This window comes from Cyprinus carpio, chromosome B14 (genome assembly GCF_018340385.1).
Source record: "Cyprinus carpio isolate SPL01 chromosome B14, ASM1834038v1, whole genome shotgun sequence".
NCBI lineage: Eukaryota > Metazoa > Chordata > Actinopteri > Cypriniformes > Cyprinidae > Cyprinus > Cyprinus carpio.
In genome coordinates, this window is record NC_056610.1 from 26,856,546 (window position 1) to 26,881,734 (window position 25,189).

The 25,189-nt window shown below is 36.4% G+C and overlaps 1 protein-coding gene across 2 annotated transcripts in view; it reads right to left on the minus strand.

The window, feature by feature from the left end:
• The window catches only part of LOC122139671 (leucine-rich repeat and immunoglobulin-like domain-containing nogo receptor-interacting protein 2), a 236,827-nt gene extending 227,347 nt beyond the window's left edge, over positions 1-9,480 (minus strand). For both annotated transcript variants that reach the window (XM_042738779.1, XM_042738778.1), the window contains exon 1: positions 9,158-9,480. The gene's annotated coding sequence lies outside the window, so the exon portion shown is untranslated. The remainder of the gene's footprint in view (positions 1-9,157) is intronic.
• Positions 9,481-25,189: the final 15,709 nt, after the last annotated feature.

Sequence of the window (25,189 nt, forward strand, 5' to 3'; positions counted from 1 at the left end):
CTGATACAAACAAAACCACTGACCAAGCCCACACCCGATCTGCGCACACAGCGCCACAAAAAGCTTGGTTGATTTCTGCAGAACTGAAACGCCCTCCATTCATAAAGTTGTATGTATCTTTGCCCCTTGCGTGTTTATGAAATGTAATTAAACATGTTTTTTAGTTACTAATAAGAATCGTAATACTCCCTGCTAATTCAACACCGTTCAATGTGTTCAGATACAGAACAAATACAGAAAATGTGACTGGAAATATCATTGTCCTGCACATAGTATATATATATATATATATATATATATATATATATATATATATATATATATAAGCAATTGTCTTTTTATATAGCAGTACTGTGTAGGTTGCAAAATAATCAGCAAACAGACAAGACTGAATGTGCGCTTGGTTTAAACAGAAAATTGTGTCAAAACCAAAAAGGAGAAAAGCCAAAAAAAAATATATATATTTTTTAATTTCTATTTTATAAAAAAGGTATTCGGTTTGGCAATTTCATAATCGTATGGTACTTTGCTTTCAGCTCAATAGGAGAATGACCGTGTCAAGGTCCCGATTGGCCATCATTTGTTTCAATGATTAGTGTCAATGATTACTTTCCTATTAATGAAATGCATCTGCTATCGCAAACAACATCATTATGGATCGGTTAATTGGATGAGTTTAGGCATATTACGGGCCAATATTACATTCTAAGCATGGAGGGGAGCTGCTTTATGGTCCATTTTTTAGCTAATTGCATTTTGGGCCCTTGTTACAAGCATCATGAATGTGCATCTGTCATGAGAATCTCTCTCTCACTGAATCAATGTATGATAGAAATGTAATTATCAAGTCAGTGAAGGTGTAGACAGCCGTGTCTGTTTGCATCCTCGTCTACCATCCAACATAGAATTAAGAAATATGTTCTGATTTTCTGCACTATACCTGGCATTTTTTTTCTTGCTCTCTTCCTAATAACATTAGTATCACCTAACACAGTACAGAAACTCTGAAACATTGCTTCAGAATTAGTACCAAAGGGAAAGGATCTTTAGGTGAAGGTCAGATGAAAAAGCCTCTCTTCATAGCAGAACCTGAGGCAGACTGACCTCCTTCTTACATTCTCTTCTCCTCCCTTCTCTCTCTCACTTACAGCTAAAATACAGTCTTATTCTTCCGTTCTTTCTTCTCCTCACATCACCCATATGACCCTGGCTAATGCTTGATGTCAACCCAGACTCAAAAACTCAGCACCACTTTAGCTTTGAGGGGCCCGTGTCCACCAGCTCCATGGAAGGTTGACTGCAAAGGCGACATGGGTGTCAGGGCCACTGTCAGCCACTATCGGGTCCTAATCCATCCCTCCAGAGCCAGTGGCGTCCATTCATTCCCCTGAGCACCTGCTGACATTGCCCTCTACCCTTCACTACACTCTTCTCAGGCTGTGTAACAACCATCAAGCCCTGTAATACCACACCATCCGTTCCCCCAAGCACATCACAGGGCTGGGGCTGAAACCGGATGGAAGACGTCCTCTTAAGTTAGCATTGTACGGGCTACATGTTTCAGTTTGGAACAGACCCTGGAAGACTTGGCAGACTCTGTCTGTGTCATTTAATTGAGACTCCTTGACTTCTTAAGGTCTTCATTATACAGCATGAGGCAATACAGGTCTAACACTGAGAAATGTGGAAAAGAAAGAGAAGTGAAGTGCACAGTTTATCCATGAGAGATTTCTCATTAAGAAACAAATACATCACAGTGCATCTGTGTGATTTAAAATGGCAGTTCTTAATGTTTTGCTGCAGGCCAAATTTTAGCTTAGACATCAAGAGGAGACCCAACACCATAGCAAAACTGTTTAATGTGGAGAAGTAACAGCCTTAAAACAAAATATTACAATGTATTAAATGGGTCATAAAATGGAAAATCAAAACATACGACAATGTTTCAAAAGGCTACTCCCCCATGCTCACGTATCCCCAGTTTAAAAATATGAGTTTGTTTTCCACCCTTCTGAAACACCAGAATGTGAAATCAAAAAACATTCTAACTGGATGTAGACAAATTGCACCTCCAAAAACTATGCATACACATTCAAAAGAGAAAATTATAAAAAATGCATTTGTGAATACGGTTCAAGAACTTAAGCAATAGGCAACGCCCCCTGAAATGAAGCGTTTGTGACAGAATTAATATGTATGTAATATGCATGTCTAATTAATACATTAAATTAAGATTTATATATATTTTTTCTATTTCCAATATTTTCTGTCTCCATTTCTGTGGCAATCATATATAAATTTTCTATGACCCTGCCACCCACTAGTTCAGAACCTCTATTGTTAAAGGCACTGAAATGAACAGATTTAATTAAGCTCCACCACTGTTTTAACTAGTATGTCATGAAAATCCTGATCAAGAAGATCATCTAATGTATTTTTAAATGCTTTGTTTGCAAAATCTGGAAAAACTTTACTAATGTTCCGTGCATAGTGCCAGCATTATTTTCCACCAGACTTCAGAGACCCTTGAGGATACCATCTGTCTGTATATACCATCCAGATGTGTTATATGAATACATTGATAAATATGTTTTATGTTGACAGAAAACAGAGGGCTGTAAGGGCAATGATCAAAAGAGGAGCAGCAATGCCAGATCCCTGCTAAAAATTAGTCTACGTGCAATACAATCTCTCCGGTCATTCAGTGGTCTACACTTGCCTTAGGGATCAAATCAACAACTGAAATATGGCAGATGGGGCCAGTGCCCAATTTAGAGCTTTTTTTTCTGTTATTTAGACTGGAGGCAATGAGGAGGCATGACTCTTTTTGTGGTGGCCATGCCAACATAACATCACCCTGATGTGCACTAATGATCTGAAGCCCTGTGACAGAGTCATCCAAGCTCACTTGTGATAAGGTAAGAGTCACTCCACTAAAGGTCACAGTCTCCAAAATATGGAAAACAAATGTTGTCAGAACAATGAGCATTGATATTTTTTTTGTACATTTCTTAATGGACTCGCTGTAAATATAGTGACAGTCAAAGGCTGAATCATTTCTTTCAGAAACCTACTTTGTGGGTGTAGCACTTTTTAAGGGTGTGTTAAAAATGTAAACGATCGTATGACCAATAAATTTCTCCTATTAAATTCGGATAAGAAAAACAGTACACAGAATCTCTTGGATTACAATTTGCAACTAGCCGGATGTACTGTCACTTCCTATACAGTCAAAAATCTGGGTGTATATATTAGACAGAAACTTGTCCATTGAAAAACATATTTCCCATGTTACAAAAACAGCATTCTTCAAAGTTATGAAACATGTTACATGTTTCTGATGCAGAAAAGACAGTTCATGCATTCATGACCTCTAGACTGGACTATTGTAATGCACTGCTAGGTGGTTGTCCTGCATCTTCAATAAACAAGCTATAGGTAGTCCAAAATGCAGCCGCTAGAGTCCTTACCAGGTCAAGAAAATACGATCATATTGCCCCAATTTTACAGTCTCTGCACTGCGTGGCTACCTATAAAGTTTCCGTATCAGTTACAAAATATTATTACTCATCTATAAGGACCTTAATGGGTTAGCTCCTGCGTACCTAACTAGTCTTCTACCACACTACAATCCATCACGCTATCTAAGGTCACAAAACTCTGGACTTTTGGTATTACCTAAATTCGGCTCCCAAAACTCATGCGGGATCAGACACAATCTCTCTGTTTAAATATAGATTAAAGACACATCTCTTTGGCCAAGCATTCAAATAATGCATCTCATAATCTTGTACTGCAGTTATATCTGACCAATGCATATTGTTATTGTTATTCTTAAGCTTGGGGCTAAACAAATCAATTTTGCTTGGTTGGAACAACAGCTACGCTAATTATGTCTCTATTTGTTTCTCTATTCTTGGTAACTAGGAATTAAACAAGCTTCAGTCTGGATCCAGCACTTACAAAAGACCTGAGATGACCGAACACCTGAGAAGAGATGATGCCAACCCTGAAACAACATACACAACTACCAAATGTTGCTAAGTTTAATTGCAGCATATAATAATTGTTGTTAATAGTGTTCATCGTCTGTTTTTATTATTTGATTAATTGATTTTTGCAAACATTTCTGCCATATGTGAATTAACTGACAGTCACCACTGATAAGCTGCTACTAAATATATTGTAGAAACTTAATTTTCTGTAAAGTTGCTTTGCAACAATTTGTATCATGAAAAGCGCTATACAAATAAACTTGAATTGAATTGTACTACTGAAAGACTGTATATTTAACCTCTTTGGTCTCTCTTTGACATAAATCACATGTTTCTGTTGCCCCATCCTGTGGAAACTAAGCTTTTTTTATAAACTGCATGGCAAAGGCTATACATCAGTTTCAAGTACAAAGTAATGAACTTCAGCCCAAAAACAACACGTAGAAAATGCAAAAAACAAATGCTTTAGCTATATGAACTCTACCATACGCTTTTGCATTCTGAAATATGCTTCAGAATGCTATTCGTAATATTTACATTCACAATTATGCCGATGCTTTCATCCTAAAACTGTTAAGGTATCATTTCATTCATTCCCTGGTAATTGAACCTATAACCTTGGAGTTGTTAATGCCATGCTCTACTGTTTTGTGCTACAGGAATGAACGTAACAAACCCACATCTATTTTCATTTGTTGCCACAAGGGCCGCTTTAGTGGAGTGCAAAAACAAAATGCTCTAGCTACGCAAACTCTACCATACACTTTTGCATTCTGAAATATATCAGAATACAATTCATAACATTTACATTCACAATTATGCAAATGCTTTATCCTAAACTGTTAAGGTATCATTTTATCCATTGCCTGGGAATTGAACCCATGACCTTGGAGTTGTCAATGCCATGCTCTACTGTTTTGTGCTACAGGAATGAATGTAACAACACAAAACATCCATTTTCAGTGTTGCCACAAGGGCTGCTTTAGTGGTGTCTCTTTCTTACTCTAGATTACGGTGGCCAAGAAGTGCAAAACAGATTACAATTATGAAAACAAATTACAAACACAAATGCAATTCTAAAAAACAAAATAACAATTCAGAAAACACAACAACAATAATTCAGAAAACCATTATAAACAAATCAGAAATCACAATGACAAATTCAAAAACAAAATAACAAGTCATAAAACACAATGTCAATCCAAAAAACAAAACAACATTTCAGAAAACACAATGACAAATCGGACAAACTGGAAGAGGTAGGTAGAGTTTGAGACTAGTGATGTGTCGTTCGTGAATGAATCGTTCTTTTTGAACGAATCTTTTAGGTGAACGAATCATTCTCGTTCACAGTAATCCACTGGCTCATATTTCTCGTTCACTGAAATTCCTCCCTCCACAGTACCACGGCGCTATTAGCAGCGCATGCGCAGCTCGGTGAACCAGGTAGCTCTGTTTCATCCTGTCAAAGTATTACTCAAACCTCGAGCCAATAGCCTTCGAGTTTGAGATGTGATGGAGCATGTGATTTGTTGAATGTAGTGAACGAATACACCCTTCACTGAACGAGTTTCATATGAGTCTGAACGAGATCGAGAGATCTTGTATAAAACATACAGAATGTCTAGTTACACGTTGACAAATTACCTGACTTATTGGCATTTTGGCATTAATATTTTGTCAGCTCCTGTGGTGCAGATGGATAAGTGTTAGTCCTTGGCTTTTTGATGGGTTCGAGCCCACCTTTTGCCAAACTTTTTTTTTTTCTTCTCCCTTTTTAAATCTCGTATCACACGTAAAGGCATTTATTTTCAATAAAAATTAAGGAAATAATCGAAAAGGTGAAAATAAAGTATAGGGTAGGGAGTGCTTTATTGTACCAATAAGGTGGCATCCATTTAATAATTTGAATTAAAATTATAATTTACACTCAATAGGTTATTATTGCATACTGTTCTACTGTCAAGTAGTTTACATAGCAGAGAATCCTGCTATTTTGACATAGTGTAAATAGGTATTTGCACTTAGTGTAAATATCATATTGCTAAAAATACTGCTTTTTTCACTTAGTGTAAATAGAATACATTGCTAACAAGATATTTGAAAAGGGAGAAAAAAATTTCAGCAAAAGGTGGGATCGAACCTGGGTCGATCGCGTCAAAAAGCGAAAGGTTTATTCCAGTGGTTCCCAAACCTGTCCTGGAGGACCCCCTGCCCTGCACATTTTTTATGTCTCCCGAATCAGACACACCCAATTTAGTTCTTGCAGTCTCTACTAATGAGCTGATGAGTGGAGTCAGGTGTGATAGATAAGGGAGACATACAAAAGTTGCAGGGCAGGGGGGGCCTCCAGGACAGGTTTGGGAACCACGCGCAATTTATACAATACATTTAAACCCGAGCTACTTTAAGACCATCTCAGAACTTTCTACCACAAACTCTGCTGTTTTTTTGGCTGGTTATTTCTGTATACTTTGATTGACAGATGTCTCATCCAGTCATTGGTGAGTAATCCCAAACCAATGGGCGCTGTCTCAAACTATAACTACCTCTTCCGGTTTGTTTGATTGTGTTTTCTGAAATGTTCCCTCAGGAGACAGTACCGTGGTCCCCGGCCACAGTACTAGATATTATAATTGGAGTATTTTTTGGTTTAATTGGTAAAGGCCAAGCTAACAAGTTTGATTTCTAGGGAATTAATAAAACTGACATGCATTATACTGCAAGTTGCTCTAAATAAAAACATCTGCCAAACTGTATTATAAAAATAAAGTCATATTTATGAACCTTCGCCTGAGTAATAGATACTTTGATCTAACATTTTTCCCCTGAAAATAACACAAGATTGCATGGTACACATGCATAACAAGAATGCACACTCTCAATGTGTTGTCCACCCTTCCAAAATTCGATTAAGCCAGTATAAGATGATGATATGTTTGGATTGATTTGGGAACTTGACAGCCAGTCTTACCAGTTAAAACAGCTAATACCAGCTTGGCATGGCTAGAACTCCAGTTACACCAGTTTAACCTCGATAAGACCGGCAAACCACCTTAGGCTGGATTTTGCAGTAGCTGTTTTTTTTTTTTTTTTTTTTTAGCTGCATTTAGCTGCATATAAATCAGGTAGTTCTGGTCTCGCAGGAGTGCAACTGAGACATTATGTTTTTAATGGTATTCCAGCGTCAAAAGCTTGTTTATGAGTGCACTGAAAAGAAATACCTTTTCATTAGTCCATGTAATTCCAGAGCAAAGCGGTACATCTTTGACTTGAAATGATATTTGAAAGAAAATCAATCAAGTACATGATCAAAGCCGTTTGTGCGTTCAAAGTGCATCACAGTCACATTGCCTCCCACTTTTAGGTTCACAGGACATCTGTTATCCCATGACCCCATCATTTCCACCATCAAACAACACATTTAACATACAAAGTTATCGAGATGGCCATGAGAGCACCTTCAGGCATGGCTGAGCTTCAGCATCACGCAGTGGCAAACTTGCTCAGATGCCATGTGTGTTGATGCATCTGGCTTGACTGGGAACAAGTGATCCTGGCAATGCAGAGAAAGGCTTTTTCTGTGACTACATCTGCCAGTGCATTCTCATTTCCATCCAAGACCCTCGAAGGCCTGTTTCATAACAGCAGGCAGGCAGACTACGCTACTGCTGTCGCATAGCAATTACCCAATTTATATTTCATTGCACTTTATGTTTTGAAAAAAAATCACATTTAAGGATTGTTTCAATGACAACTTGGTCTTTTTGTCAATAGGAGATTTGCAAATTTATATATTGATTGAGCTTTCTCAAATTCAGAGCTCCCTCTTCAAACACAAACCAGCAGACCCAAGGACTGCACGACCTCTGCCCAGTTAGTGCTCAATAAAAAACATCAAAGACTGAACACACAGACATCATCATCACACTCTTGCTTTCTTTCTCCATCCGTCTGCTTTTCTTGTTTTCTCTCTCAGTCCAATTGAGTTCAGCCATGCATTACTGACAAGGACAGATGCCTCTCATTCATCACATTTCCAAAGAAAATCTCTGCTCTTTCTCTCCTTAAACATTCACGACGGACACATAATGAGAATCGTTCTGTCACATTCAGATCCTTCCTCGGTAAACTCCTCACATTAACAGACTGCCTAATCGGTTTCTATCTGCAGGCTAAGTCAGGGGCGTACCAGTAACACGAGTGGAGAGAATCATCACTATGGACAGGATAACAGAGGGGCCAGTTTTCAACAGTTCAGAGTTATTTATTATTCAATTATTTTAAAAATATTTCAGGGCAGACAGGATGTGCATGCAATCATGGAATATTTCAGTCCCTCCTACAAAGGAGGGGGCCACTTGTCCACTACTGTCAGGGGAGTGCTCACACGTTTCCTCAAAGGAGCTGTGGGACATTCACCGCCCCCAAACTGGAATGGCTGTCCTTCAGTCTGGAAATAAATAAATAATAATAATAATAATAAAAAATCTGTCCCCTCTCCATCTGGCCTCAGATGCGTGAAGCAGCAGCACAGATATGAGGCTGTCACACCTACTTCATCATGCCTTCAATCTCTGTTTGCATTTTCACACCCCTCCTTTCTCAAACGTGGTCACAAGACGGCCACTAAATTGCTTCATGTGTAGGTGCTGTGGCTGAACTTATGGGAGAAGTGACAGCAAAAGTATTAGCGTCGGGGTGAAAGGAAAAGTAAAAAAACTGACCAACAATCGGTCAGCCGTCAACTCTGAAAGTTGCGAGAGCATCTTAAGGGGTAGTTTAAATATTTCCCCTCAAAATGACATATAGCTGGTTTTTAACCCCTTCTCCCAATTCCTCACATCAATTCCCGACAAATGGGGGATCCTGTCAAAATGAGAAACGTCTCGCACTGTAATTATCCCCTTTGTCCCCCAACATCCCAGTAATAATCCACTAAGGTGCGAAGGAATAAATCACGGTTTTAATGCAATCCATTCCAGGAGCCTTCAACTTTAATTAAACCCGAACAATTATGTAAATAGTTTAAAAAACAACTGTGACTTATACCCCCCCACCCTTTCCTTTTCAGCAGTCGTTGCGGTAGACTGATCAGCTCTGTCAAACCTGAATTGCACTTGGTCGCACATGCAAGACATCGGACTTGACTAACATCTTACCTTAAAATGCTATTTGTGATCCTATACTCCACAGGCTGGCTGAAGAAAAGCCAATGCACGACCCAAATCTCAAAGACCCAAAACAACAAACACAAGAGCCTGAGATGAAAATCTATTTTCAACTCTATTTGTCCTTGCTTCAGATTTCCCTTGATTACTCCCTGCTTTTATAATCCCGTTCTTTTCTTCTCCATTATTATTTTTTCTCCCCTTGAATGTCTTCTGTTTTCAGTGCCGGGGCTGAGGGATGCTGCCTGTCTCTGTGAGACTGAGAAAGGAAAGAGAGAGAGAAAGAGAGAGAGAGAAAAGGAGGCAGCTCTCCTCCTCGTAGAGCGCAAGGTCCTCCCGTCAGTGGCTGAAGGCAGCAGCTGCGCTCCCAAACCTTGAAGAATCCCGGCGTGCACTACTCCGCTTAGCTCATCCTACACAAGAGCTCACATCCCGGAGAACTTTCAGACTTGCACGCACAATCCACACCCCACATCGAGGCTGGGAAGGAGCACAAACCTTTAGTGTTTAATCCGTGTGTCAGTATTTTTTTTTTTCTGGATCGTGGATTTTATTGTCTCTTCTCCCACCCGGCACAATGTCTACATGCTCGGAGTATTGAGCATTGCGATCGCTCTCTTTCTCTATCTCTCTCTCTCTTTCTCTCGATCTTACACGCTTGCACATATGCAACAAACAGGCTTGCCCTCCCTCTCCCAGTTCTTTCCCCACCCCCTCCATCCATCCATCTCTCCCTCCCTCTGTTCTCACTCTGTCGCTGCTTAAGAGTCTGACAATTACTGCATTTGTGTTCGGAGTTATGTCAAAGATAAAGGATTGCTTCCTACTTTCCTTAAGCAGGAATAACACGCGGTTCCATATGTGAAGGAGAACGTGCAAATAACGTAAAAAAATAAATGAATGATAATGAAGGGAAAGCATGCTCTTCACAGCTGTTCCTGTCTCCTGAGCAAGCACACCATCCACCCCTCCAAGGAGAAAACTGTACCGGTACCGGCGGAAGGGTCACCATTCAGCGTTGGCTAACTGTCAAGATTGATTGAGGAGGTAGATGAAAATAGAAGCAGATGAAGCAAGCAGATCAGAGCGCTACCAGGAAGGCAAGGACAATACGCATTGAACAGAAACCGTGGAATCATATAATTAGCGGCATAAACAAAATTTGCCATTCCTTATCGCCTCGACACACATATGCAGGGAGAAAAAGCCTCCAGGGGGTTAGTGAATGAGAGGCAGTGGCAGAACTAATAAAAAACAAAAAGAGGATTGGCCCGAACAATGGTATGAAGCAGAAGAGTCTTGCTGTATCTGGGGCCTAAATGGGACACACACAAATAAACAGACATGACATATTTGGCCTACTAAGTTGTTTGGAACTACTTTTAATGAACGATTTCTGCAGACACTGACATTTTGAGGAGTGGGTAGCTTATATTTCTGATTAGCTGCATGGTTTTACTAGTGTTTACATTAAAGATGATTGATTGATTGATTTCCCAGGAAAGTGTATACACTGACTCTCCCCATCAAAACACTGTTGTTCATTTCAGTATTCCAAACAGCCTAATAAAGCAAAATATATGTTTTGTATTTGTTTTTTGTTTTTGTTTTTTTTTGGGGGTGGGTGGGGTATCTATTTTCATCAACCAATGGCATGGGGGAAGTGATCGGGAAACATGTCTCAGAACAGTCATTGTTTTTACAGAAATTATATACTTCAGATTTAAGCATATATGTATAATAAAAAACATGTAGTTTATTAACTTGTTAACATTAGATATAATTAGCATTTGCTGAATAGTGTACCGTGTACAGTTTAAACTTAACAGTATCCCAGTTTTTAATAAAGACATTTAGAATGCAACAAAATATATCCATTTCAAATAAATGCTCTTCTTTTGAGCTTTACATTCAAAGAATTTTGACTAATAAAAAAATTTTGTGTGCTCCAAATCAACATATTTCTGAAGGATCATATGACACTGAATATTGGAATATGGCTGCTGAACATTTGTTGAAACTACAGTTTTGCCATCATAAGAATAAATTACATTCAAATATATTTATATTGTAATAAAATCAATCAAATGTATTTTACATTGTGATAATTCTCCATATTGGATTTTTTTTATTTTTCCAAAAAATGTCTTTGCAATTGTTCCAAAAAATGTCTTTGCAATTGTCTATATTTAATATTTATTAATTTACATTGTCCTACACTATTTAAAAGGTTTTGCTGTAGGAAAATTGCTCCCTACTGTTATTGTTCTATTATTATATTATATTATATTATATTATATTATATTATATTATATTATATTATAAATTTTTTTTCACTAATCCTTGAAATCTGTCACCCAATGATGCAACTCTGTCTAGAAACCAGCACTAGCACTTTTTAAGAAACCTTTTTTACCATAAATCTAGGTTATCATGCAACTTTAATCAACCGGCACCTTTCAAAACTAGAAAAGTGGAGCAGTTTGCATAAGAGAAGACCACATGAACAGTACTAAGGTGTATCTAAACTCATTCATATATTCCGATATATTAAATATTGAAAGACAGTAAATTTTACCCAATGCCAATTTGCTCATTTTCTGGCATAGAAGGACATATTAAATTGTGACTCCATTTGTTGTGCTTTTGCAGAAACAAATATATTTGCAGATGAAAAAACAAACAAACAAACAAACAATATGAACTTTCATATAATATGATGGAATATGTTTAGATGCTTAATTAGAAGTGATGTTTGTGTACTTCTGTCTACTTATATGAACACAATTAAAGTAAATTAAAGATAGTAAGAGCGAGAGAAAATACACTAGCATGTCGCTGTATTTCTAAAGATGAACAAGGGTGATGGTGGTTTTATTTTTATTTTTTTTAATGTTTTGTGTTGTTTTGTGTTGATTTTTTTTGTGTCCTATGAAAAAAATAAAAAATAAAAAAATAATAATAATGCATATGAATCACCAAAGCCTCCAAGTTCACTCAATCTTGCAACCAGACATTACTAACTCAACAGAAATCCATCCATCCCCACAATGACACAGAACAAAGATTTTAACAACTGCCATTGCCAGATGAATAATTATGGTTTAGATGTTTTAGCTTCATCTTTTGTGTCAGTTAGTCATGATGTTATACATCAAGGCCATAAACAACAGATACAACTGACTGTAACCATTCTAATGTATTCTAAATAAACCAATGCAATGCTGAACATTATACAGTCTAACAGACAGTGTTTAAGAATGAGACACAATATGTTCTTATTCTCAATCGTTAAAAGAGAGTCTGTCACCGTGGACATACTCTGTTCAGCATGAAGTCAAAATGGGAATAACATTTAATGTGGTGTAACATGGTTACATTACAGTTACAGCATGAACTGATAATGAACTGCTAAACACAATAAAATCAACAGGAGTTCAGTTCATCTCTAACAGAAGAATCGTAAAGGCCTGATTTCCCCCCTCCTGTGGTGTTGATAATGGAGGAGAAGACACATTTGGCCTGATCCACATCTTAAGAGTTGTTTTAGCCTTCCAATCAAATGTTTTAGAGGGAGAAAAACATTCAAACAAGGGCAAGCAAATAGTGTTTAATATTTCTATTGAAAGCTGAATAGAAGAGAAAACCTCAACTGTGCCAAGCCATCAAGCATCCATTCGCAAATATGGTGGCCAGCAGCAAGATGCAGAACAGCTAATAAATTACTTTACATAAAAAAAAACAAAAAAACAAAGCACTCTTCCAAAAAGCAGCGACTCCTCCTTTTGAAAAGTTATTAACTGAACACTAAAGGAATACGTAGCTCACAAAAAGAATATATACAACTACCATTCAAAGGATAATATATATATATATATATATATATATATATACGGGCCATATATATACTATATATATTATATTATATATATATATATGATAGGTCCTTCTCAAAAAATTATATTGTGCATAAAAGTTCCTTATTTTCCATAATGTAATAATAAAATTAAACTTTCATATCTTTAGATTCACTTGGACACCCAACTGAAATATTTTCAGGTCTTTTATTGTTTTAATACTGATGATTTTGGCATACAGCTCATGAAAACCCAAAATTCCTATCTCAAAAAAAATAGCATATCATGAAAAGGTTCTCTAAACGAGTATTAACCTAAATCATGCTGAATCAACTAATTAACTCTAAAACACCTGGAAAAGATTCCTGAGGCTTTTAAAAACTCCCAGCCTGGTTCATTACTCAAAACCGCAATCATGGGTAGAAGACTGCCGACCTGACTGCTGTCCAGAAGGCAATCATTGACACCCCTCAAGCGACTGAGGGTAAGGACACAAAAAGAAATTTCTGAACGAATAGGCTGTTCCCAGATAGTGCTGTATCAAGGCACCTCCAGTGGGAAGTCTGTGGGAAGGAAAAAGTGTGGCAAAAACGCGCTGCACAAACGAGAAGAGGTGACCGGACCCTGAGGAAGATTGTGGAGAAGGGGGGGATGGAAGTCTGTGGGAATTGGGGGGTGTGGGGAAGAAGTGTGCTGAGTCTGGAGTAGAAACATCCAGAGCCACCGTGCACAGGCGTGTGCTTTTGAACCAGAAAAACAGCGGCAGAAGCGCCTGACCTGGGCTACAGAGAAGCAGCACTGGACTGATTGCTCAGTGGTCCAAAGTACTTTTTTTCGGATGAAAGCAAATTTTGCATGTCATTCGAAATCAAGGGTGCCAGAGTCCTGGAGGAAGACTGGAGAAAAAGGACCCATGGTATTACTGTGCTCAATGTGGCCTGCCAACTCTCCTGACCTGAACCCATAGGAGAATCTGTGGGATTATTGTGAAGAGAAAGTTGAGAGACGCAAGACCAAACACTCTGGATGAGTTTAAGGCCGCTATCGAAGCATCCTGGGCCTCCATAATCACACCTCAGCAGTGCCACAGGCTGATTGCCTCCATGCCACGCCGCATTGAAAGCAGTCATTTCTGCAAAAGGATTCCTGACCAAGTATTGAGTGCATAACTGAACATATTATTTGAAGGTTGACTTTTTTTGTATAAAAACACTTTTTTTTTTTTATTTTTCTTTTATTGGTCGGATGAAATATGCTAATTTTTTTGAGATAGGAATTTTGGGTTTTCATGAGCTGTATGCCAAAATCATCAGTATTAAAACAATAAAAGACCTGAAATATTTCAGTTAGGTGCAATGAATCTAAAATATGATGAAAAGTTTAATTTTATCATACATTATGGAAAATAATGAACTTTTTATCACAATATGCTCATTTTTTGAGAAGGACATGTATATATATATATATATCTCTTATATATATATATATAGATAATATATTATGTTTGACAAAAAGGCTCATGCTCATTAATGCTTTAGGTTGCATTTATTTGATTTAATATGTAAAATGCTAAATATGTCAAATTATTCCTGCGTGGTGAAGTTTATTCCTCTAATAACAAAAACCTGGCTGAAATGTGCTTGTACTTTCAGTGACTTAAATCTTCATATATAAGCCACATTTTTTTTATCAAAATAAACTTGCTCTGGCATAGCTGTGCTTAAGATTAGCACTCAGGCCTTTCATCCAGTCACATGGCCACTATAGGTGCTGGGTCCCTACCTTGTTTCCACACATAGTTTAATAGAAGCGAGTGAGGTGAGGAGCAGTAGTAAGTGTAACTCATACTGTGTGTTCTGTGTACGCAGTGCAACCTGCAGAGCTAAGCAAGGCTAGGCCTTCTAGCCTTCTGGCGGATACCATAGGGCATGACCAGTTACAGAATCCCATTTTGCAGGTGCACCTATTCACCAAGGATCTAGTCACGCTGTTCATGTAGTAGTATGCAGAGTTACCTGTGGGTCCCTAACCCATCAATCGTCACGTTATGATGCCTGAGCGGACAGGTGTGTCACTGAACATAAGGTCAAATAAATGAGTGTAAAAAGTCAAGCTGCTTGCTTAGTCTGCTGAAAAATGACAGGATTTGTCAGAGTCATGGTGCAGTGAGTAGTGCACATGTTGTTGTGATCCTTCTCCAGTCATGCTTCTCTCAACTGTCTCAGACAGGATTTTTCCCTCCAAGTCTCTTCAGAATTTGTTTTAGCTGTATTTGCACCTGGCGTTATCATCCATCTCAAGTGATACCTAACAATCGGTCAGCTGAGAAATACTGCTGTTTAGGACCATGCATCTAGAATGTGTACTCTGTGACCAAATGGGATCAGATTGCCAACTGATGTGACATGTACTTTTTTTTTAACGATGTCCTTACTACATCTCTGTGCCTGGGAACATTTCAGTTGCATTGTTGTCTATGCACGGTCAGAAAGCTGTTAATTAAAACAAAAAAAAACAAACAAAAAAAAACATTCTGGCATACATTCTGTTGATGGTAACTTATTTTTGATTCTTTTCTTTTCTTTTTCTTTTCTTCCATTTTTTTCCTGTTGTTTGTTATCTGGTTTTGGTCAGTGTTTTTGTGGGTTTTGGTTGTTGTGCTGTTGTAGGCTGTAAGGAATTTTGAAATAACTTAAATCATTTGGGAAAGTGATATTGAACTGTGATGTGGTCAAGACATGCCAGGAACTACTTTAGCTGTGCATTCCCTGAAAAATAATGGATCAGATTCAAGCATTCAACACCCCAATATTATTTTAGCACCACACATTAGCACTTCTAGCACTTTTGACTAATAATAAGAATGATGTTAAATTAACTATAATTATTTAATGATTAGTAGTAGTATTAGTAATAGCAGGAGCAGCAGCATAGATTAGCACTTCTACAAATGCAAATATGGTCATTTGCATTTCCAACTACCTTCAAATGCGGTTTGATTTAATGTTTGGCATCATGTTGGCACCTGAATGTCAGCATGTGATGATTGGATTATCTGAGAATGATGTTATACCAGGTAGAGAAACATGGTATTTAAAAAAATCACTATGATTCCCAATGATGCAAATAAATTACAGCAATACTGAAATAGGCATTTCTTGCCAGCTCAAAGTATTTTCTAGAACTCATGATATGCTTCATGCAAGTCTCATGAGTGATATTCTGATTCTGTGTGGAAAATGCTGGCCCCTGTATGTCAGTTTAGGCTTGTGGTGCATTATGATTGAGTTTAAGCACTGTATTTAAGTGTTGTTCTGAGGAGAAAAAGATCATTTAAGACATTTAAGTCTGGTTTTTTAACACAGATGTGTATGAATGCATAATAAATAGGGCAAAGAATACAATTATTAGAAGGCTCTGCTAACCAGTCATATTTGTTCTGAGCACAAAGTTAATCTTTCTACATAGCAATTACATTTCTGTCAGCAATAATCAAATGTAAAGCAAATTAAACAAAATGATTACAACACTAACAGTTCCCTTCAACTTTCACATCACAATTTTAACCTTAGTTTTAAAAAAGGTTTAAATATACATTCACCATTCACATTCAAACAAAAAAGTAAAAAGTCCAATTTCTCAGATCCGCTTACTGCTGTTTGCTCTCAATAAAAAGAGTTATCTATTTGATGACCAGAATGAGTAATTTCACTGAAAAATATAACATTGTAATTGAGGTCAACCATAGAGATGTGAAGTGGGTAGAGGGATAAAAAGTGTACCTGAGCTTTCTTTTACAAAGAAACAAACAATAAAACATGTATCCTTTCATAATGTTTAAATCAACACAAACTGAAACACATAATGATGATGAAATGATGATGAAATTAACACTAACCATAACATGCACAAATCTACTGTTTAAAAAAAAAATAAATAAATAAAAGAGAAGCTTCAAACACTATGAGGTGTTAAAAAAAAATAAAGAAAAATCTAGGCTGCTAGAAACTATACTGTTAGTTGGTCACTGTTGGTTAGCACTGTATGCAACGTAATGTTTTGATTGGTTGGACAGATTTTATCACACTTTCTTCATGAATTTACAACTACTGATTAGTCCTTTATATGTCCTTAAGAAAAAATAAAAAAATAAAAAATGATGGACACTTTTTGCCTCAAGGTTCTTATAATGACTTCACTCGCCAATTGATCAACAAAGGAAACTCATATAGCATGTCTAAGCATATCTAATTAGTATAATATGGCTCATTAGTCCTAATTAAAAGTAGAGTGGTGACAGGCTGTCTAAACAAACTCCCATATAAGACTGTACTGTAAGTTTAGTGTTAATTACTAGGTATATTGACTGGAATAGTGTCATAAAAATGAAGTTGTGAACACTAAAATTAAGCAATTGGGATGCCCTTTGATTCATGTTTAAATTCAGCAAATAAATAAATTAACAAAAATAAATTAAAAATCAGTTACGTTATACACACCAGGTAAAGCTTTGTAAAAAGAGAAGGCTATTCTAAAAGTACACTAAGATGTTGAAGATTGCTGTTTTAGTTATATGCACAACTGACATTTCCAGTATATTTATGCAATATGTTATAGTTATACAATATTACAAAAGTGAGAGTACTGTTTTTCCCGAATATCAGCACAATTTCAAGTGTCATGTTGATCTCATACAATTCAATAAAAAAATAAGTTACTATTCTAAATTACATTTTAGATACAATATTGGCAGTATTGTAAATATTTTGCCAGAGAATAGCTCCAATTAAAGCCACAGTGGAACCATTGCAAATCTGAGCAACACACAACAGTGTTTCATTACTGAATGAATCTGCTTGGGTCCATTTTGAATGAATTGGATGAGTCAATAATTCAATGACACATTTAAAAAGACGTGATTCATTCAGATAGCTGATTCATTCAGAAATTAAAGACTTAATGACTCAGTGATTCATTCATTAAGCTAATAACTTGTTGTGTTCTACTGGTGGCTTTAGAGTCATTTCAGGAACATCGGTCTCATTTAAATAAAATAAATAAAGATTGGAGTATTGGCTGCTGAAAATACAGATTTGCCATCACAGGAAAAAAATACACTGTAATTATATATATATATATATATATATATATATATATATATATATATATATATATATATATATATATATATCAGTGTGTTTGACATAAATAAATACAGGCTTGGTAAGGGAAAAAATTATCTGCACAAAATTACACAACAATTGTAATACTTGGTGTGATGCATGTATTGTAAACCATTCAGATGGGCTATTTATTTTAGATAGTATGCTGCCTTAGTAAGCAGCTGCCTGTGTGGGCAGTACATAGCAAGACAACTCACTAGGTTTTGGAAAAGAGCCATAGAAACTGACGAAGGACAATTTTATGTTCTATGTATAAAGTGCTAATGAACTGAACACAACAGAGCAGTCTGTTCCACATCACTGTAAAACATTCATTAAATATTGAATAAATAAAAATATCCTTCAATTCAGCTATATCGTTTAGGACTAATTAAGACACTTGTATTAGAAGATGCATATAAGAGCTTTTGAATGCTCAGGCCAGAGCCAGAAAGAGAAACCTGTGTGTGGGTATGACAGCCTGCTGACCATATGCTACTGCTGAGCCCACCCATGGAGCAGCCACAGGGGGTCAAGAGAGGGTCCAGAGTAAAGAGGAATTAAAGAGGGGTTTCAGTGGGGTATAACAATGTCAGAACAATATTATGAATTAAATGGCCAGCAAAAATCCATCAGTTTCCTACAGCACACATCCTTCCAGATCTTATAGTCAATCACTGTTCAAGGCACAGTAGACAACATGCACTGCATTAAATGTACAAGATCTGCCAATGAGGTTTACAAAAATTCCTCAGAAGCCAAAGCGAGAACAAATGTTTTGTCCAAAACAAGAACCTCATCCTGACATTAAGGAGAGTAATTTAAAAAGATTTTTCAAAATGATCTCTGCTTTTCCAACAAGACAATTTTGCCAGCATGCATACTTCCTTCTCATATATGAAGCCAACAAACATCTGTTTAAGTTTGAATGGGATACCTCAGGGGAGTTCAGTTTTACCCATTTACAGTTGAAGTCAAAGTTTTGAATACACCTTGCAGAACCCTGCAAAATGTGTAATTATTTTACCAAATATAAGGAGAACCAAAATAAGAGGGATCATGCAAAATGCATGTTATTGTTTATTTAGTCCTGACCTGAATAATATATTTCACATAAAATATATTTACATATAGTCCAGAAGAGAAATTCTTAATACTGTGTTTGTACTGTACTGTACTGTACTGTGTATTTGAACCCTTTCCAACAATGACTGTATGATTTTGAGAGCTTTCAAGTAAGTGTTTCTACCTTTTATTGTTTTTATACTGGTATGAATATGGACATAAATTGCATGTGGATAATGAGTCTCTTGATCACTGACTAACGACAGAAGATACATAGAAGTTTTGTTTCCTACAGTGGATTGATTCATATCCACCAAATCCAGTGCTCTTTTTGTTTTCTGTTTTATTAAGTACCCCGTTATGGTGTGAGAAACCTCTGCAAAAGATTCGGTGTGTAAGCGAACTTTCAGAATGAATAAAACTGAATCATGAACAATTTCGTAGGATCTCCTGTTTTGCAAACCCATCTGACCAATCAGTCGTTACCTTGATCAAAATTATTAACGTCAGCCAGTTGGCATTATTACGCTTGTGACGGAAACTATCACAGGACTCGCTGAAATATTAGGGACAAATGGCTATTCCAAGTGTGAAAGAATATGGTCATCTCTACCATCAAACAAATATTTGTTTATAAAATAATTATAATTATTAATTCACAAACCAAACAAGTGAGTCTGTTTTAGCTATAGTGATTCACTGAATCATTCATTCCAATTTACTCACACCTGTGCTGTCATTGCTTAATGCACCTCTTTTCTTTAGTTCTTTAGTTCATAAAATGTTTTTTTTCTGGATAAAACTGTCTGCCAAACCATTTCATATCCATTTAAGTGAACCTATTTCTTTTTATATACAACAAGCAAACATAATTTTCATATGTTTGAGGAAGGTATTATCAATAGGGTAGGACATTGAACTAAAGCTAATGACATATCATGTGTTCATGATATGTGACCTTATTTACTCCACCATGAAATGTTGCGCTTTGATGACTGTTTATGGATACAACTCTGCATTTATCGAGCACAAAGGACATCTCCAATCTTAGAGTCCCACAGCAGAATGGGCTTAGAGTAAGATAACTTGTGCACATCACCCATAATATTATAATAACTCAACTGATTTAGCCCCTCAGTTGTATCAGCCATAATAAGATCCTGGATGTTTACGGGCTAGACCTCCACACCATTCATTCCCCCACATCTAACATCTGAAGTGGACAACTCACTACGCAATAGTCCATGACTCTTTCCACCCACCTTCAGGAAACAAAAGGTCAGGATGACACACAAGTGACAAAATACATGAGTGTATGTGACAGGAAGTCAAAGAAAAAGAGACTTGATTTATTCAGGCAAATGTCAGATACAACTGATCACATAGAGTGTGAAAGCGCAGCTTTACACTCCGAAGTGTCAGAGGCGGATCTTGTTGGATCTGACAGCGCCTGACAAAAATTCGGATTCTTTTTCTATTGACAACACAAAGTATTATAGTATTGCTCAAGTCAATTTCACGCTTTATTTCCGTCAGTTGTGTTTTTTCAAAAGGAACTTTGTAATGTTCCTACACAGTCATAAACAGCTTTAGACGTGTCCCCACAATGGCCGAATCACAATATATCTGTTCTGAATATTAATTTAATTTCCAGCAGAGATTAGTTTTCTAGAGTGTACACGTTTTAGATTTATCATGCAGGATGCTCTTTTTCTTTCTTTTTTTTTTTTTCCCCACTGAAGGAAAATGGAGGCTGGGAATACAATTTCAGTGTGTTTAGCAACCTGTGACCTACATTAATTTCATCAATTTATTGTAGTTTTTAAACTTTAGAGTAAATGATCTGGCCATTTCTTTCTTGGTGTGCTGGTGCTAATGGAACAGCATATTACTCCAATAAATCTCCCTGTCACATTCACAGAGCTCTTGGCATTCATGGAGTGCCTATAGGATGCTCTCTCTCTCCCCATTACACACACACACCTGACCAAATCTGACCAATTTTCAAAAGTCTTCAAAAGTAAGTCATCATCTGTATCATGTTGACCTTTTATTGAACCAAATCCAACCATTAACTGGAGAAAATCTTTTTAAAGGGTTACCTGTAAGTGAAAAGAACACGTTCAACTGACACTTTGCAATAAACCTACTACAGTGAAATGACCTCAGACTGAGTACTTTACACACTAACGGATACATGAAAGCCTTAATCTTTCAAATCAATATAATGTGAATTCCAGCCACCCACCCACAAGTTCACGCTCCTCCGCCTAACAGCTCACAGGTCCTGACTACGACTAGCGCTGTATATTTTATCACATTCCATGCACATGTCCCTTTCAGGGCCTAAAATAATTTGTGCTGGCACATTCAAAACTGGAAAAAAAACTACGCTAATGTATCAAGGCAATGACACAAAAGACTTAAAATGGGACAGAGGCCCAAATCATAAGTAGAATCACAGTTCTGATAAAGGCCTCAAGGGTGACTGGGGCGAATTCATAAACAGGTGCACACACTACGTGTGAGTTTTGGAGTACAAAAACATGCGTTTTATTCACCAGGTGCTAAAGAGAATTTTTGAACAGTACAAAAAACATGGCGTTTTTGGAATTCACAAAACTAAGGGGTGTGCTAAAAGCCTATATGGACTATTTTCTCAGTCATCAGTTGGGCAGACTTCTACAGTGATGAACGGAAACTAGAACAAATATAATTTTTTAACTCCCATTTGCTCTAACAGCAAAAAATAAAAAAATAAAAAATAAATAATAATAATAATAATAATAATAATAACAACACTAATAATAACAATAATAAAAACACTGTGTTTCTGTGACTTTCCAAGAGAGGAAAAATATTGAGATATTGATTAAAGTTGGTCAGAGGAGTAAAAAGATTTCAGCATTTGTTCGGCGCTACCACGGATCATCCGTTGTATTATAAACACTCATGCAACAGTGTTAAAGTGATAGTTCACCCAAAAATGAAAATTCTGTCATCATTTACTCACCATTAAGTTGTTCCAAACTTGTATAGTTTCTTTTCTTCAGCTGAATACAAAAGAAGGTTTTTGAAGATGGAACCAAACAGCCGATCGCTGGTAAACATTAACTATGGAAAGTCAAATGGCAATATATGAAGAGTTTATTTGCAAAAACAGAAAACTCTGTTTTTTTATTATTTATTTATTTATTTATTTATTTTTTGTATTTTTTATTATTGTTATCATGTTTTTTATGTGTTAGTTAGCTGTATTCTTTAATAATTTTTTACCCTAATCAAAATAACCCAACTGCAGTTTGATTGAGATTAATTGGAATGCCCATTGAAAAACATGACTTTTTGAAAATTATTAAAAAAAAGGACGTTAGTGTTGTAAAGGAGTTATCTGTTTTTGCATATGATTTATTAATATTATTAGTTAATAATTATTTTTAATAAAGAAAAAGAACAGTGTACGCTTTGTAAAATATGCTTTGTCATATAATTATATGTTTAAGTTCTGAGTAATATTAATTAACTACATGTACAGTACTTACTATTGTCAGAACTATGGACTTATCTGTGTGGTTTTTGCCCCTGTGATCCAGTTTCTGTCTCCCATTGATTGGTGATTTGATCCCAGGTGTGTCCTCCTTAGTGTCCCTCGTTATCCTGAGTTTAAAAGCCCCAGTCCCCTATTGAGTTCATCTTTGTTGGGTCTACTCGTTGTCTACCGTGTGTGTTCCAAGCTCTTTGTGTGGATTATTCTCCCTGTGATTCCTGGATTAAAGACTGTAAATGTGTTTTGTTTTCCCCTCCTTGACTACTACAGCGTAGTGGTGACAACTATATGGTTAAGGTTAGGATTAGGGTTTAGCTTATGGTTACTTGCATGTAATTATGCATAATTAATTGTTATTATAATAGTAAGTACATGTAACGTATAGCAAGGACACCTTAAAAAAAGTGTTATCAAAGAACATGTAAAAAAAAATAAAAAAAAAATATTCGTAATATTTTTCTATACTAAATTTATGATGTTAAAAACCCGTCAATGACACTGTCATTTGTTTTGGCACACAACACACCCTCCCGATGTAAATTAAGCTCATTATAGATTGTGTTTCATGCACAAAACATGGCTCAATTACTTTGGAATTTCATTTAAATAAGATCTCTACTACCCCTTATGAACACACTTAAATGCTGCGGACAAAACACAATCTGTGTTACAGATGCCAACGAACACTGTGTAACTGATAATTATGATGTGATGGCTGAAAGAGTGAAAATCAGTCATGCTGTGAACAGATAGGAGGGACCAGGGTCCACACTGTTCAAGAAAACTCGGTATGGAACCTTATTTCATCATAATTAACCAGCAAGATGACTAACAGAAGCGGAGTCCTTCAATCCGCCGCATTCCTTGCTTGTGTGTTTGGTCATTTGCATACAGTAATACGAATCTCTAAAAACCCAAGGAGGGAGGGTTTTTAAGTGTCATTATCGTTTCATATTATCATTTGGTCACAAGGTGGTTCTGATGGCATTTTTCAAAGCAAAAACTACTAATGGGCAAAATAATATCCCTGGGGAGAATGGGTGTGAGATACGCAGCCTCAGTGGTAAACTTAAATTGCTTGCTAAATAAGTACAGTTTTTTTTGTTTAATTCATTCCAGTGATTACTAGAAATCTGGATTTAATTCGTTCTACCAGCATTACAAAATACAGTTACATTAGATTTATTTTTATTTATCAATAATTAATTTATAAATAAATGAATATGTATACATTTATTAATAAGTGCGCATAAATAAAAAAAAAAAAAAATCAAATAAGTAAATAAAAACCAAATTATCAGTCCACCAAATTCTGGTCGCCTAAACTTTTTTACAATATTACTAACTGGTTTCTATTCTGTATATTGCTGTTCTACAAGACAACCAGCTTCATGATATGGCGCAAAATCTTTGAAGAGACTCCTTGAGACATGGTTAAATTGTGAGAGTACTTTGAGTCTCAGCTGAGTTTAAGTAACAGCACTGAGAATGATACCATGTTTATCACATTCCCAGAGAGGTTTAATTGGGACAGGCAACTGTATCTCTCTGGAAGGCAAACGTACACGATGTACTTTTCATTGCTTCATCTGCAAGGCAGCTCACCGCTTAATTGATGTCGGCTGTGGTAATGGAATGACTTTATGTAGGTGACTCCAGCTTCACAATTAAAGCTAATGCCAAACATCAATCAACACAGAGTCGATTTGTTTTGAAATGTCCAAAGTGAGCCAGATGTTTTTCATCTCTGATTGTACTCTTTGATCAAGTGCTACACATCTGCTTATGCCATTAATGGAGAATGTCATTTAAAACTTTCATTTTAAAAACACATAGTAAATGACAATAAGACCCTATTTGTTTTGACTGACTTATTATCCTTCTTAAAATTACTGATAAGACAGGTCTTACATCCGCATATATGTATATGAATACATATAATATATGTATGTATGGTATGTGTACTAGATATATTTAATATATAATAGAGTGTGAGTGTGTGTGTGTGTGTGTGTGGTACTGGCGTTGGACAAACAGGAAGGTGGGTGGGTGTGGGTGGGTGTAACCCTAATGAGCTTAAAAACATAATGATCTTATAATTATATGGCTCTCTGAATACTTACTATTTGGTAATTGGTCATTCACAGCATCCTAGAGGTCAAGTGATTGGGTTTAATGACCAATGAACTGTATAAATCACACACGCTCTTCCTGGTACCCATTTTCCTACATTGTGCTTTAATGTCAATGTTTAATGTTTAATGTCAGCTAATAATTAACACAAATTAAACCCTCAACAAGATAATAAGGACCATAGATTAGATGAAAGAAGAACTTTTTGGAATTTGAACTTGTCACTATGTAAAATTATTCTAGTATCAGAATCAGAAAG